The following is a 12,830-nucleotide window of genomic DNA, read 5'->3' as shown; positions in this document are numbered from 1 at the left end:
TGGGGCTTGGCCTGGGGATGCGTTGTAGGCGCATGAAGCTTTCCACATCTGCGAGCCCGCAGGTGCGAGCCAGGCGCCGCAGATGCGGAGTGAAGGGGAGCAGCTAGTTCCACAGAAGCGGCAGTGTCGACCGCAAAAGAGAGGCTGCAAAAGAGGACCTCTTGTCCGCAGAAGCAAAAGAAGCACAGAAGTATGGAGGACCTCACATCTGCGAGACTGCAGATGCGTTTAAGTACTCCGCAGAAGCGGAAACACTGGTCAGGCTACAGAAAAACAGAAGGGGTCCGGCATTTTGTCATTTTTGGACCTTTCAAACATGGGTTGAGGCAATATTTGAGCGAGAATTCACGGGAAAACTTGAGGTTACTTGTAATCATTGTTAGTCAATAATATTGAATTATCATTGAGTATTTCGACTAGATTACGTGTTTTTGAGGTGAAATTCGAGGATTTGAGCCTAGGGATTTGAAAATAAGATTTGAGGATTTGAAGGTCGAGTTGATATCGGATTTTGATAAGATTGGTATGGTTGCACTCGTGGTCGAATGGGTGTTCGTATTTTTGTGACTTTAACCCTATTCCGAGACGTAGGTCCGGATTGACTTTTTGGGCCGAGTTTTCAATTCTTTGCTAAAGTCATAATTTCATTATTTAAATTAGTTGCTTGTAGTTATATTTATAGAATGTAATTGTTTTGGATAGATTCGAGCCGATTGGAGTTGGAAAGTCGAGGGAAAGGCATTCTTATCGATTAATTGAGCGAGATTTGAGGTAAGTGACTTGTCTAACCTTGTGTGGGGGAACCTCCCCTTAGGATTTGGTACTGTTGTAAAAATTTTGATATGTGGGGACCGTGTACGCGAGGTGATGAGTGCGTACATGTGCTAAATGTGGAAATTTTGGTTCTTGTTGAGTAGTCTTCTTTTAAATTTCTTAACTGAGTTGCCTTAGCATATGTAGTTGTCATGTTTAGCCTAGTATCGCATGTCTACGTGTCTTAACTTTTACTTGAAATTTTTGCAACATACTTAGTTGAATTACTTGCCTCCATGATCTTGTATTCAGTCTTTACTTGTATGATTCCTTGCTGTAAATTCGTTGTTCCATAGGTTATGAGTTGTGTATTTACTTTTGGGACTACAAGGCGGTACCTCAGAAGCTCCCCGTGTCGTATATTTACTTTGGTGACTATGAGGCGGTACCTCGGGAGATCCGCTGTTGTATATTTACTTTTGGGACTACGATGCGGTACCTCGGGAGATTCCCCGTTGCATATTTACTTTTGGGACCGAGACAGTACCTCGAGAGATCCCCCTATTGTGTATTTACATTTGGGACTACGAGGTGATACCTCGGGAGCGCCCCTGTTGTTTTCCTCTATTTGGTGTGTTGTTACCTTTCTTAAATTTCTCGTTGTTCATTTCTCAGTCACTTCATTATATTATTATGTTTTCTGCCTCATTACCTTTTATTCCAATAGGGCCCTGACCTGACCTCGTCACTACTCTACCAAGGTTAGGCTTGGCACTTATTGGGTACCATTATGGTGTACTTATACTACACTTCTGCACATACTTTTGTGCAGATCCAGGTTCTTCCTACCAGGCCAGATACAAGTGAGCTGGACCGTACGTGGAGACTTCAAGGTATATCTGCCAGCATTCGCAGACCTCGGAGTCCCCCTCTATCCTTACTATGTTGTTTCCCTTATTCTCTCTAGACTCTAATGTATAGAGATACTTAGTATTTTCTCTTAGAAGCTTGTGACTTATTTCTACCAGATTTTGGGAATTGTCATTATTTGAATCGCAGGTTCTATTTATATTTCATGTGTTTAGATTTGAGTTCAGTTTTATATTCAGTTATTCCGCAAATTGTTAGGCTTACTTAGTCTTAGAGACTAAGTGCCATCACGACATCCTACAGACGGAAATTGGGGTCATGATAGTTGAACACCTAAGAAGGAATTAAAAAGTAAAAAAACTATATTAGTGTATTATTGCTTCAAAAAGAAAAAGTATGAAGTTTTTTCTCTGTAAGTAGTAAATCACTTCAGACATCAAAAGCGGAAGTAATCATGCATTAGTTAATTACTGTAGACAAAACATTCTATAGTTAAGCAAAATACAGTATGAAAAAACTTCAGACATGTGTTTTTCTGTAAGCATGAAGTCAAAAAGATCATAAATTCGGAAGTTAATAAATATACTTACAAATATTTTGCAAGCCAAGTCTATCTTCTTATTTATCTCTTCTTCTACCCATATTGATACTTTGTGAAAATTTTCATGTGTTGTTTTTCTCCGTTCATAAAACCATTGTCCCAACTTTTCTTGAATGACATCTAACATTCTTAAAACAGGCATCTCTCTCGCTTTTAGTAATATGGAATTCATTGATTCAACCATGTTTGTTGTCAACATATCATAATGTCGTCGTGGGAACCATGATCAAGCCCATCTCTCTGGTGGCTCTTCCATTATGTAATTGTATGTTTTCTTGTCGACACTTTTGATCTGAGATATTAACTCATTAAAATCTTCACGTCTGTATAACCTTGCAGCACTTTGGAAAAGATTTATTACCGTGCTTTTTGCATGTCTTTGCTTTAAATTCTTCTCAAAGTGATAGAGGCAAATACCATGGTGAGCTTCAGGATAAATTTGTCTAATTCCATGTGCGATCGATTGGTTTCTATCTGATAAGAAAATCAGTTCACGGCGAATTTCAATTACTTTTCTCATTTCCCCGAAGAACCAAGTGTATGAATCATTATTTTCTGAATTTGCTACACCAAAAGATAGAGGAAAGATTTGATTCTTTGCATCCTTTGATACAACAACAAACATAACACCACAATATTTTGACTTTAAAACGTTGCATCTACTGTAATCACGGGTCTACGAAAATGCCAACCAGCTATTGATACCACAGGAGCAAAGAACATGCAAGAAAACTTGTACAGTGAAACACAAAAAAACAAATCATAAGGTATCACGACCCAAATCTCAACCCGTCGTGATGGTACCTATCATGTTACTAGGGAAGCCGACAACCCATTCATACCAACACTTTCAAATTCATATTATACTAAAACAGGTTTAAAATAAGTAAAACTCTCATAAAAACTGTATGAAAACATCACAACTTAATACAGAAATTCCCAAAACTCGGGTGTCACTGAGTACATGAGCATCTACACAAATACTATTACATTTTGCATTTTCGTACGTTAAAGTTTCGTCGTAAGTTAATCGACGTAGGCTTGAGGATGAGATTATTTTTTTGTAGTTATAAGTACTTATGTTATTTATAACAGGTGATAAGTAAGTGCCGTGAAGATTAGAGGGTAAACAAATCAAAGAAAAGGAGTTTCGTTGAAGGTTGTCAATTTGGGATAAAATACGGTCCAAGCTATAATACCCCGTATTTATGAACTAGTGCTATACAAAGTACCACATGACCATGATAGTAAGATGTATAAAGTATGTTAAAAGTGATTAATATTTTAAGTAAATTAAGATATTACCTAATTACGTTGGTAATGGGTAAATTGTTAATTTGAGTGGGAATTTAACAAATCAATTAGAAATTTGTGGATAAGTTTTTTTGTGGAATCATCACCCCAACGTGGCATCAAGGTGGTTATGTTTGCTAAGACCAAACAATGAATCTTGGGCTTATGTGGCTAGGTGGCATATTTAGGGGATTTTGGCAAAGTAATCCATGTCAAGTTGGGCCCACAACCCACTATGATAAGAGACCTCCCTAATTCATTAAAGGGAGATACATATATCTGCAAAGTAATGTGTGAAAGCTAGTGCCATACAAGGTACCACATGACCATGATAGTACGGTGTATAAAGTATATTAAAAGTGATTAATATTTTAAGTAAATTAAGATATTACCTAATTACGTTGGTAATGGGTAAATTATTAATTTGAGTGGGAATTTAACAAATCAATTAGAAATTTGTGGATAAGCTTTTTTGTGGAATCATCACCCCAACATGGCATCAAGGTTGTTATGTTTGCTAAGACCAAACAATGAATCTTGGGCTTATGTGGCTAGGTGGCATATTTAGGGGATTTTGGCAAAGTAATCCATGTCAAGTAGGGCCCCCAAAGGGAGATACATATATCTGCAAAGTAATGTGTGAAAGCTACAAAGGAATTCATACAAAACTACTTAATGTAATAGCAGCGTGACATGCAATTCTAAGGGAGCATGGTATAACCTTTCTCAAGAATATCATACGGATTTTTTCCTACTTCGATCCGTTATTACGTGTTTTATTGCAAAAGACGTGGGTTAGAGGGATTATTAAGAGAATCGACTCAGGTATGTTAAAGCTATCCTTTCTTTACTTTTGGCATGATCCATATGATACAAACGAAATGAGCAAACGCACAACTTTCATAAATGGCTCTATTCATAGAAATACTAGGAGTGCCTATGTTCTTGATTCCCCATGTGTCCTATTATTATATCATCTGTTCACGGGTCTTAGAAAAATACGTAAGTTGATAAAGTTTATCCGAGAGATCTTATTGACTTACTTCATTATGAATTGCATTCATTTATACATGTACATTGACCCATGACTAGACGACATTATATACGCGTATATTATATGTATATGGGATAAGGGAAAAGGTTACGACGTTATATATGCACCACCACCTGATCAGCTAGTATACATTGATGATTTTGCACACTGAGGACGGGATGATATGATGGGATGCCCTCAAAGACTTGATGACGTTAGGTACGCATATACCTATGCATGATATGGCATTTATACGTACATGCATGACATTATAAATATTTCAGGATTCACAAAGTTATTTAGGCTTACAGGCGGATTCCTTTACTCCATACTACTTTTATGTCTTCTATGTATTGATTTTCATGCCTTACATACTATGTACATTATTCGTACTGATGCCCCTATTTCTTGGGGCCTACATTTCATGCCCGCAGGTGCAGGTATACAAGCTGACAGTCCTCCTTCATAGGGTCCTTGATCAGCAAGAGTTGGTGTGCTACACTTGATCCGGAGTTGTTATTGATTTTGGTACGTTATTTTTGTATGTAGATATGGGTACAACGGGGCCCAGTCCCGTCCTTTACACAATTGTACACTCTATTAGATCTCGGTAGACAGTCATGTATAGTTGGATATGTGGCCTTGATGGCTTTTGGTTTTGGATATATAGTTGTCTATAGCAGCCTTGTCGGCTAGCCCTACCGTATTCCGCATGTATATTTATATATGTCTTTTGGACAGGTTTTCCATCACGTATGTTATTCTCATAATTCAGTAGGTTATTGACAAATGTTATTCATGACCTACCATTAATTTATGTTTATATCTTAGATGTATGCTTAGGGGTGTTAGACAGGTAGGACTCGGGCACTCATCATGGCCCATCGGTTTGGGTCGTGACAAAAGTGGTATCAGAGCAGTTCTATCCTAGGGTTGTCTACAGACCGTGTTTAGTAGAGTTTTGTTGATGAGTGTGTTGTGCACCACATTTATAAATAGGAGGCTACGAGACATATAGGATGTTGTCCTCCCTTCTTATCTTAGATCGTGCGATATAAGAATTCATTTTCCTAACGATGTGTTGTGTTTTCAACGATGCCTAAAACGACTATAGCCACCCAGAAGGGCAAGTCCGTGGCTGAGATTCCATCTTAGACTTCACATACCCCGCCCTCTCCAGAGGAGCTCTGAGAGGCACCAGCTCCAGCACCTGCCCCTCTACACCCAGCTCCTCAGCCAGGTGCACCAAGTCAGGAGATAAGAGATTACATTCAGCTATTGACTCGATTAGTAGCCGCACAATCTCGGCATCAGGAAGTAGGTATTGGTCATGCAGATAGGGCTATCAGTGCGAGGGTGTCACGCCCCAAAACTGAGGAGCGCGATCGGTGCTCAACTGCTGAATTAAGATAATAACATACGTGAGGGAAAACCTGTCCAAAAGACATATATACATATACATGCGGAATACGGTAGGGCGAGCCGACAAGGATGCTATAGACAACTATATATCCAAAACTGGAAGCCGACAAGGCCACACACTATCCAATTATACATAACTGTCTACAGACCTCTAATAGAATATACAATTGTACAAGGACTTGACCGGGCCCCGTCATTCCCATATATGTATACAAACACATCATACCAAAACTCAAAGCAGCTCCGGACCAAGTGGAGCACACCAACTCTCGCTGATCAAGGATCCTAAAGAGGGGGACCGCCAGCCTGTCTTCCAGCACCTGCGGGCATGAAACGCAGGCCCCGAAAAAATAGGGACATCAGTACAAATAATGTACTGAGTATGTAAGGCATGAAAATCAGTACATAAAAGACGTAGATGAAACATTGAGTAAAAAATTCCAACTGTAAGTCTAAATAACTTTGTGAATCCTGAAATATTTATAATATCATGCACGTGCATATAAATATCGTATCATGCATAGGTATAGGTGTAGATAACATCATCAAGCTTCTGAGGGCATCCCGTCATATCATCTCGGCCACTGTGGGCAAAATCATCAACATATACCAGCTGATCAGGTGGTGGTGCGTATATAACACCGTAACCTTTTCCCATATCCTATATACATATAATATACGCGTATATAATGCCATCTGGTCATGGGTCAATGTACATGTATAAATAAATGAGATGCATAAGAAATACGTTAATAAGATTTCTCGAAAAGTCATAAGATCAATATGCCTTTCGGATAAACTTTATCAACTACATATTTTTCTGAGACCCATGAACATAAGATATAATAATAAGACACATGGGAATTCAAGAACATAGGCACCCCTAGTGCTTCTATTAATTGTGACAAAACACGTAACGTCGGATCAAAGTAGGGGAAAATCCATATGATATTCTTGAGAAAGATTGCACCGTACTCCCTTCGAATCGCAAATCTCACGCTTTATCGTATTATGAAGTTTCAAATGAGCTATTTAGGCTACATCCGTTAGCAATCTTAGCATCCAACCTAAATGAGGTAAGGAGATTTCTCATAATTGTTGGTTTGTGAGTTCATCCGTAGCAAGCTTAGCATCCAACCTAAATGAGGTAAGGAGATTTCTCAAAATTGTTGGTTTGTGAGCTTCATCCGTTAGCAAGCTTAGCATCCAACCTAAATGAGGTAAGGATATTTCCTAAAATGGTTGATTTGTGGGCCTTACTTTTGTGACAAATCTTTGCCTAAATGCCTCTAATTATGCCACCTATTTTAATGAACTAAGAGTCATTACATAGGCCTTGATCAAGACCTATTTGGGCTGCCGTGTTTGGGGGGGGGGTTATCTTATCCAAAAAATTGTAATTAATTAATTAATCTCCCACCAAAAATTATTAATTACCCAATTATCCACATAATCAAGAATTATCTCAAATTACTTAAAATACTACTCACTTTTAACACACTTTATGTACCCTACTATCATGTTCATGTGGTACCTTGTATGGCACTAGTCCATAAATATCGGATATTATAGCTCGGACCGTATTTTATTCCAAATTGACAATCTTGAACGAAACTCATTTTGTTTCCTTCGTTTACCCTTTAACCCTCACGACACTTATAGACACCCCTAGTATTTCTATGAATAGAGTCATTTATGAAGATTGCGTATTTTGCTCGTTTCGTTTGTGTCGTATAGATCATACCAAAGGAAAAGAAGGGATAGCCTTAACATACCTGAGTCGATTCTCTTGAGAAAGATTACACCGTACTCCCTTAAAATTGCAAAATCTCACGTAAATTTGAATTGTTGAAGGCTTGGGCGTTGCTTATATGACCTTCGTTTGTAATGCACAACATTTACATTTGAATCCTCATCAGATGCTTATGAGAATGAGTTTGTGATTCACGTTGCTTATCCATCCATGTCTCTTAAGTTAGAGATATATTTTATACATGGATGTGCAGCCACCACATAATTCATAATGATTTAAATCTTGCCACCTATTCTAAAATGACTTAAGGACCTCCGAATTCAATTTCGGGCATACGCCCAGGTCCCATAATTCGATACGGACCTACCGGGACCATCAAAACACAAATCCGGGCCTGTTTACCAAAAATGTTGACCGAAGTCAACTAAAATCAACTTTTAAGGTAAAAATTCTTATTTTCATTAGTTTTTAATATAAAAGATTTCCGGAAACCTGTCCGGACTGCGCACGCAAATCGAGGAGGGTAAAAATAAGATTTTTAAGGCTTAAGAGCGCAGATTCGAGTTCTAAAACATAAGATGACCTTTTGGGTCATCATAATCTCCACCTCTAAAATAACCGTTCGTCCTCGAACGGACATAGAAAAGTATCTGGGCTAGTGAAAAGGTGGGGATATCTACTCCGCATATCGGACTCAGACTCCCAAGTAGCTGCCTCAATAGGTTGACCTCTCCACTGCACTCGAACTGAAGGGTAACTCTTTGATCTCAACTGGCGAACTTGCCGGGCTAGAATTGCCACCGGCTCCTCCTCGTAAGTCGAATTTTTGTCCAACTAGACAGAGCTGAAATCTAACACATGGGATAGATCACCGTGATACTTTCAAAGCATAGACACATGAAATACCGGATGAATAACTGCTAAACTAGGTGGCAACGCAAGCCTATAAGCTACCTCCCCAACTCTCTCGAGGATCTCAAATGGCCCGATATACCTAGGGCTTAACTTGCCCTTCTTCCCAAATATCAGAACACCCTTCATGGGCGATACCCGAAGTAATACCCTCTCTCCGACCATGAACGCCACATCACGAACTCTACGGTCGGCATAACTCTTTTGCCTGGACTGAGCTGTACGAAGTCGATTTTGAATAATCTTGACCTTATCCAAGGCATCTTGCACCAAATCGGTACCCAATAACCGAGCCTCTTCCGGTTCAAACCAGCCAACTAGCGAACGGCATCGCCTTCCGTATAATGCCTCATATGGAGCCATCTGAATGTTTGACTGGTAGCTGTTATTGTAGACAAACTCCGCTAACGGCAAGAACTGATACCAAGAACCCCCAAAGTCAATAACATAGGAGCGGAGCATATACTCCAAGATCTGAATAGTACGCTCGGACTGCCCATCTGTCTGAGGATGGAATGTTGTGCTCAACTCAACTCGCGTACCCAACTCACGCTGTACTGCCCTCCAAAAGTGCGAGATAAACTACGTACCTCGATCTGAAATAATAGACACGGGCACCCCGTGAAGGCGAAAAATCTCACGAATGTAAATTTCAGCTAACCCTTCTGAAGAATAGGTAGTTGCCACTGGAATGAAATGTGCTGACTTGGTTAACCTGTCCACAATGACCGCAAACTGCATCAAATTTTCTCTGAGTCTGTGGGAGTCCAACAATAAAATCCATAGTGATACGCTCCCATTTCTATTCAGGAATTTCTAACTTCTGAAGCAACCTACCAGGTCTCTGATACTCGTACTTAACTTGCTGACAATTCATACACCGAGCCACATATGTAACTATATCCTTTTTCATTCTCCTCCACCAATAATGTTGCCGCAAATCTTGATATATTTTGGCGATACCTGGATGAATAGAATACCTGGAACTGTATGCCTCTTCAAGAATTAATTCACGAAGCCCATCCACATTAGGCACACAAATACGACCCTGCATTCGCATAACTCCATCTTCCCCCACAACAACCTGTTTGGCATTACCATGTCGCACCGTGTCCCTAAGGACAAGTAAACGAGGATCATCATACTGCCTCTCTCTGATGCGCTCATATAAAGAAGACCGAGCGACTGAGCAAGCTAGAACTCGACTGGGTTCTGAAACATCTAACCTCACGAATTGGTTAGCCAAAGTCTGAACATGTGCAGCTAATGGCCTCTCACCAACCGGAATATACGCAAGACTGCCCATACTCACAACCTTTCTACTCATAGCATCGGCCGCCACATTGGCCTTTCCGGGGTGATACAAAATGGTGATATCATAGTCTTTCAATAAATCCAACCATCTTCTCTGCCTCAAATTAAGATCTTTTTGTTGAACAGGTACTGAAGGCAACGATGATCAGTAAATACCTCACACGAGACACCGTAGAGGTAATGCCTCCAAATCTTCAGTGGATGAACAATGGCTGCCTGTTCTAAGTCATGAACAGGATAATTCTTCTCGTGAACTTTCAACTGCCGCGACGCATATGCAATCCCATGCCATCTTGCATTAATACTGCACCCAGCCCAATGTGAGAGGCGTCACAATATACCGTATACGATCCTGAACCTGTGGGTAATACCAACACTAGCGTTGTAGTCAAAGAGGTTTTGAGCTTCTGAAAGCTCAACTCACACTCGTCTGACCATCTAAATGGGGCACCCTTCTAGGTCAATCTGGTCTTAATAGTTGTTCATAATCAAATACAGAATCGTAGATTAACTTCATGTTAACAAAAATCTCGTTTCAAACCTTCACAATACTAATAACGAGATGCGAGGCATAAAGGCCTCATAATTATTTACCCGAATTAACGAGTCACATTTAACCACCTGGGCGGGCACCTACCTCGTAGGTTACAACTCAATATTACAACATGAATTTGGCAAGTATGCACAGAGAATTTCATACAAATATTTTTAAATAAGCCTAGCAGGCATGACTCCCTATTAGTACTATCGTACAAATTTAATTTCACAAGGGAGAATTTAAGCACAAGAAATTTTTATCACAAGGATCTCATCCTTATATAACTTCCACCGCAACTCATAGCACGGTTTAAATATATCAATTTATTTTAAAATACGAGGACCTCGGCCTCAGTTCTGAATCACAAGTAATATGCACATCTTGCCAATCGAAACTTTCCATTTTCTCCTTTTAAATAACTTTCGTTAAGCAAAATCACAACATATAATGAACCCCACACCGGTAGGGCATATAATTCATAATTTGTAATTAATTATCTGAAAATACATCAAAACATACCACATAAGTACCAGAGAGGCACCTTTAGACTCACAGATCTTATTAGAGTCCATCATGGAATGATAGGTGTAGTTATCTCCATAAAACCTCCCCACAGAAGTAGACACATAAGTAGATTATAGAATTACGAAGCTCACTCATAAGTGGAGCACAATAGGAGGACTCATCTAGATACTCAGAACAAAATCAAGTTAAGGAAATTATTCCTTTATTTTAAATCGAGGTCGTACCTATAACGACACCATCTGATGTAACGATCTCCACTATACCATAAAACAAATATAACAACGGCTGGGGTCTCCACCTCTAGGATGCCTTCTACCCGCCTGTCCTCCACCCTTAACTGATCGTGCGGGTGATGTAGTAACTGCAATGGGGCACGTAGCTTGAGTGCTTTGATGAAATATGCCTCTCCTAAGTTTGGGACAATTTTCTCATGATGTGCCTAGTATCGCCGTATTCATAACAACCCCTTTGCGGGTTTGGCTGCTCATATTGAGTCTGTGCCAGATAACTGGAATAACCATTATAGGAAACTCATGTAAGTGGTGCATTAAAAGAACTTACTGGAGCACCTCGATTAATCCGATGTGCGAACTGGGCTGGCCAACTACCCGAGCCCCCGCCATAATGATTTATACTCACAGAGTAGAATCCACTGAATCCCCCAGAACCTCGACACGTCTTGGTCTCTTTAGTTTCCTTCCTCACCCTGAACACGTTCTAATATCTTGGCAATTTCTACCACTAGTGGAAATAAAGTATCAGTCTGTAGCTCCCGAGTCATACAAAATTTTACGATCATAATTAAGTCCTTTAATGAGTATGTGGACTCGCTCTATGGCTGTAGGAAGCAAAGTAGGAATATGACGAGCTAACTTATTAAACCTGATGGCATATTATGACACCGTCATGGTGACCTGACGAAATCGTTCAAACCCTATGCGCCATGCATTACGGAGAGTCCGGGAAACAAACTCTTTCAAAAGCATTTCTGAGAACCGAGCCAAGTGGGCGGTGTTGTATTGACTGGTCTGCCCTCTTCATAGGCTTGCCATAGACACCTGTGGAGAATTATCTCTCCCAAGGCCAATTTCTTCTTTTGTTATGCTGACTCAACACTGTTGAGCTGACCCATTTCTTAACATACTCTTTGATTCTTCTTTGGGGTAAACTTTACCCCTATTTATATACAATGATCATAAAAGTAGAGCTCCATACAGATAATTATTAGTCCAGAATCTCTTCAACCACTGTACTTCCTTCGAAGCACCCCAAAATCCACAACTGTGACGTCCAAGCTGAGTAGACCTTATGTAAATTTAATGTTGTTTCTCTAACTCCTTTGGTACTGAAGTATAAGATCATTACGGAGGCGGACATACCGCAAGTCCCAACCTTATCCTCTACAAAATCTCAGGCCTTAAACACATGTAAATTTTGGGAGAACCTTTCAGTACCACATATATACATTTCAGGCCAAAACTGATATAACACATGACTCGCAATCCATTCATTGATAGTGGACTCCCCCACTCGGCGTGAAGTCATAGTTCACCACGTCCGATGGTCCACAATATTAACCTTCACAACTCGTATAAATCAACCAGATGCCAAGTTACGTTGCCCCCCCCCCCCACACACATATTATTCACTGGGTGATCTCTTTATATGTCCGCATCTTCAGTCGGAATCACACGTTGAGGCAATGTTTGAGCATCTCAGGTCCCTCGTAGTTCATCTGCGGCATCACGAGCCTTTGACGCACAACTGATACCAAGTGCGCAATGTCATACACGAGTGGATACAAAGGAATACGAGA

The sequence above is a fragment of the Nicotiana tomentosiformis genome, chromosome 7 (genome assembly GCF_000390325.3).
Source record: "Nicotiana tomentosiformis chromosome 7, ASM39032v3, whole genome shotgun sequence".
In the NCBI taxonomy this organism is placed as follows: domain Eukaryota; kingdom Viridiplantae; phylum Streptophyta; class Magnoliopsida; order Solanales; family Solanaceae; genus Nicotiana; species Nicotiana tomentosiformis.
The sequence above is the reverse complement of the archived record's forward strand: the minus strand, read 5'-3'. Positions refer to the sequence as shown.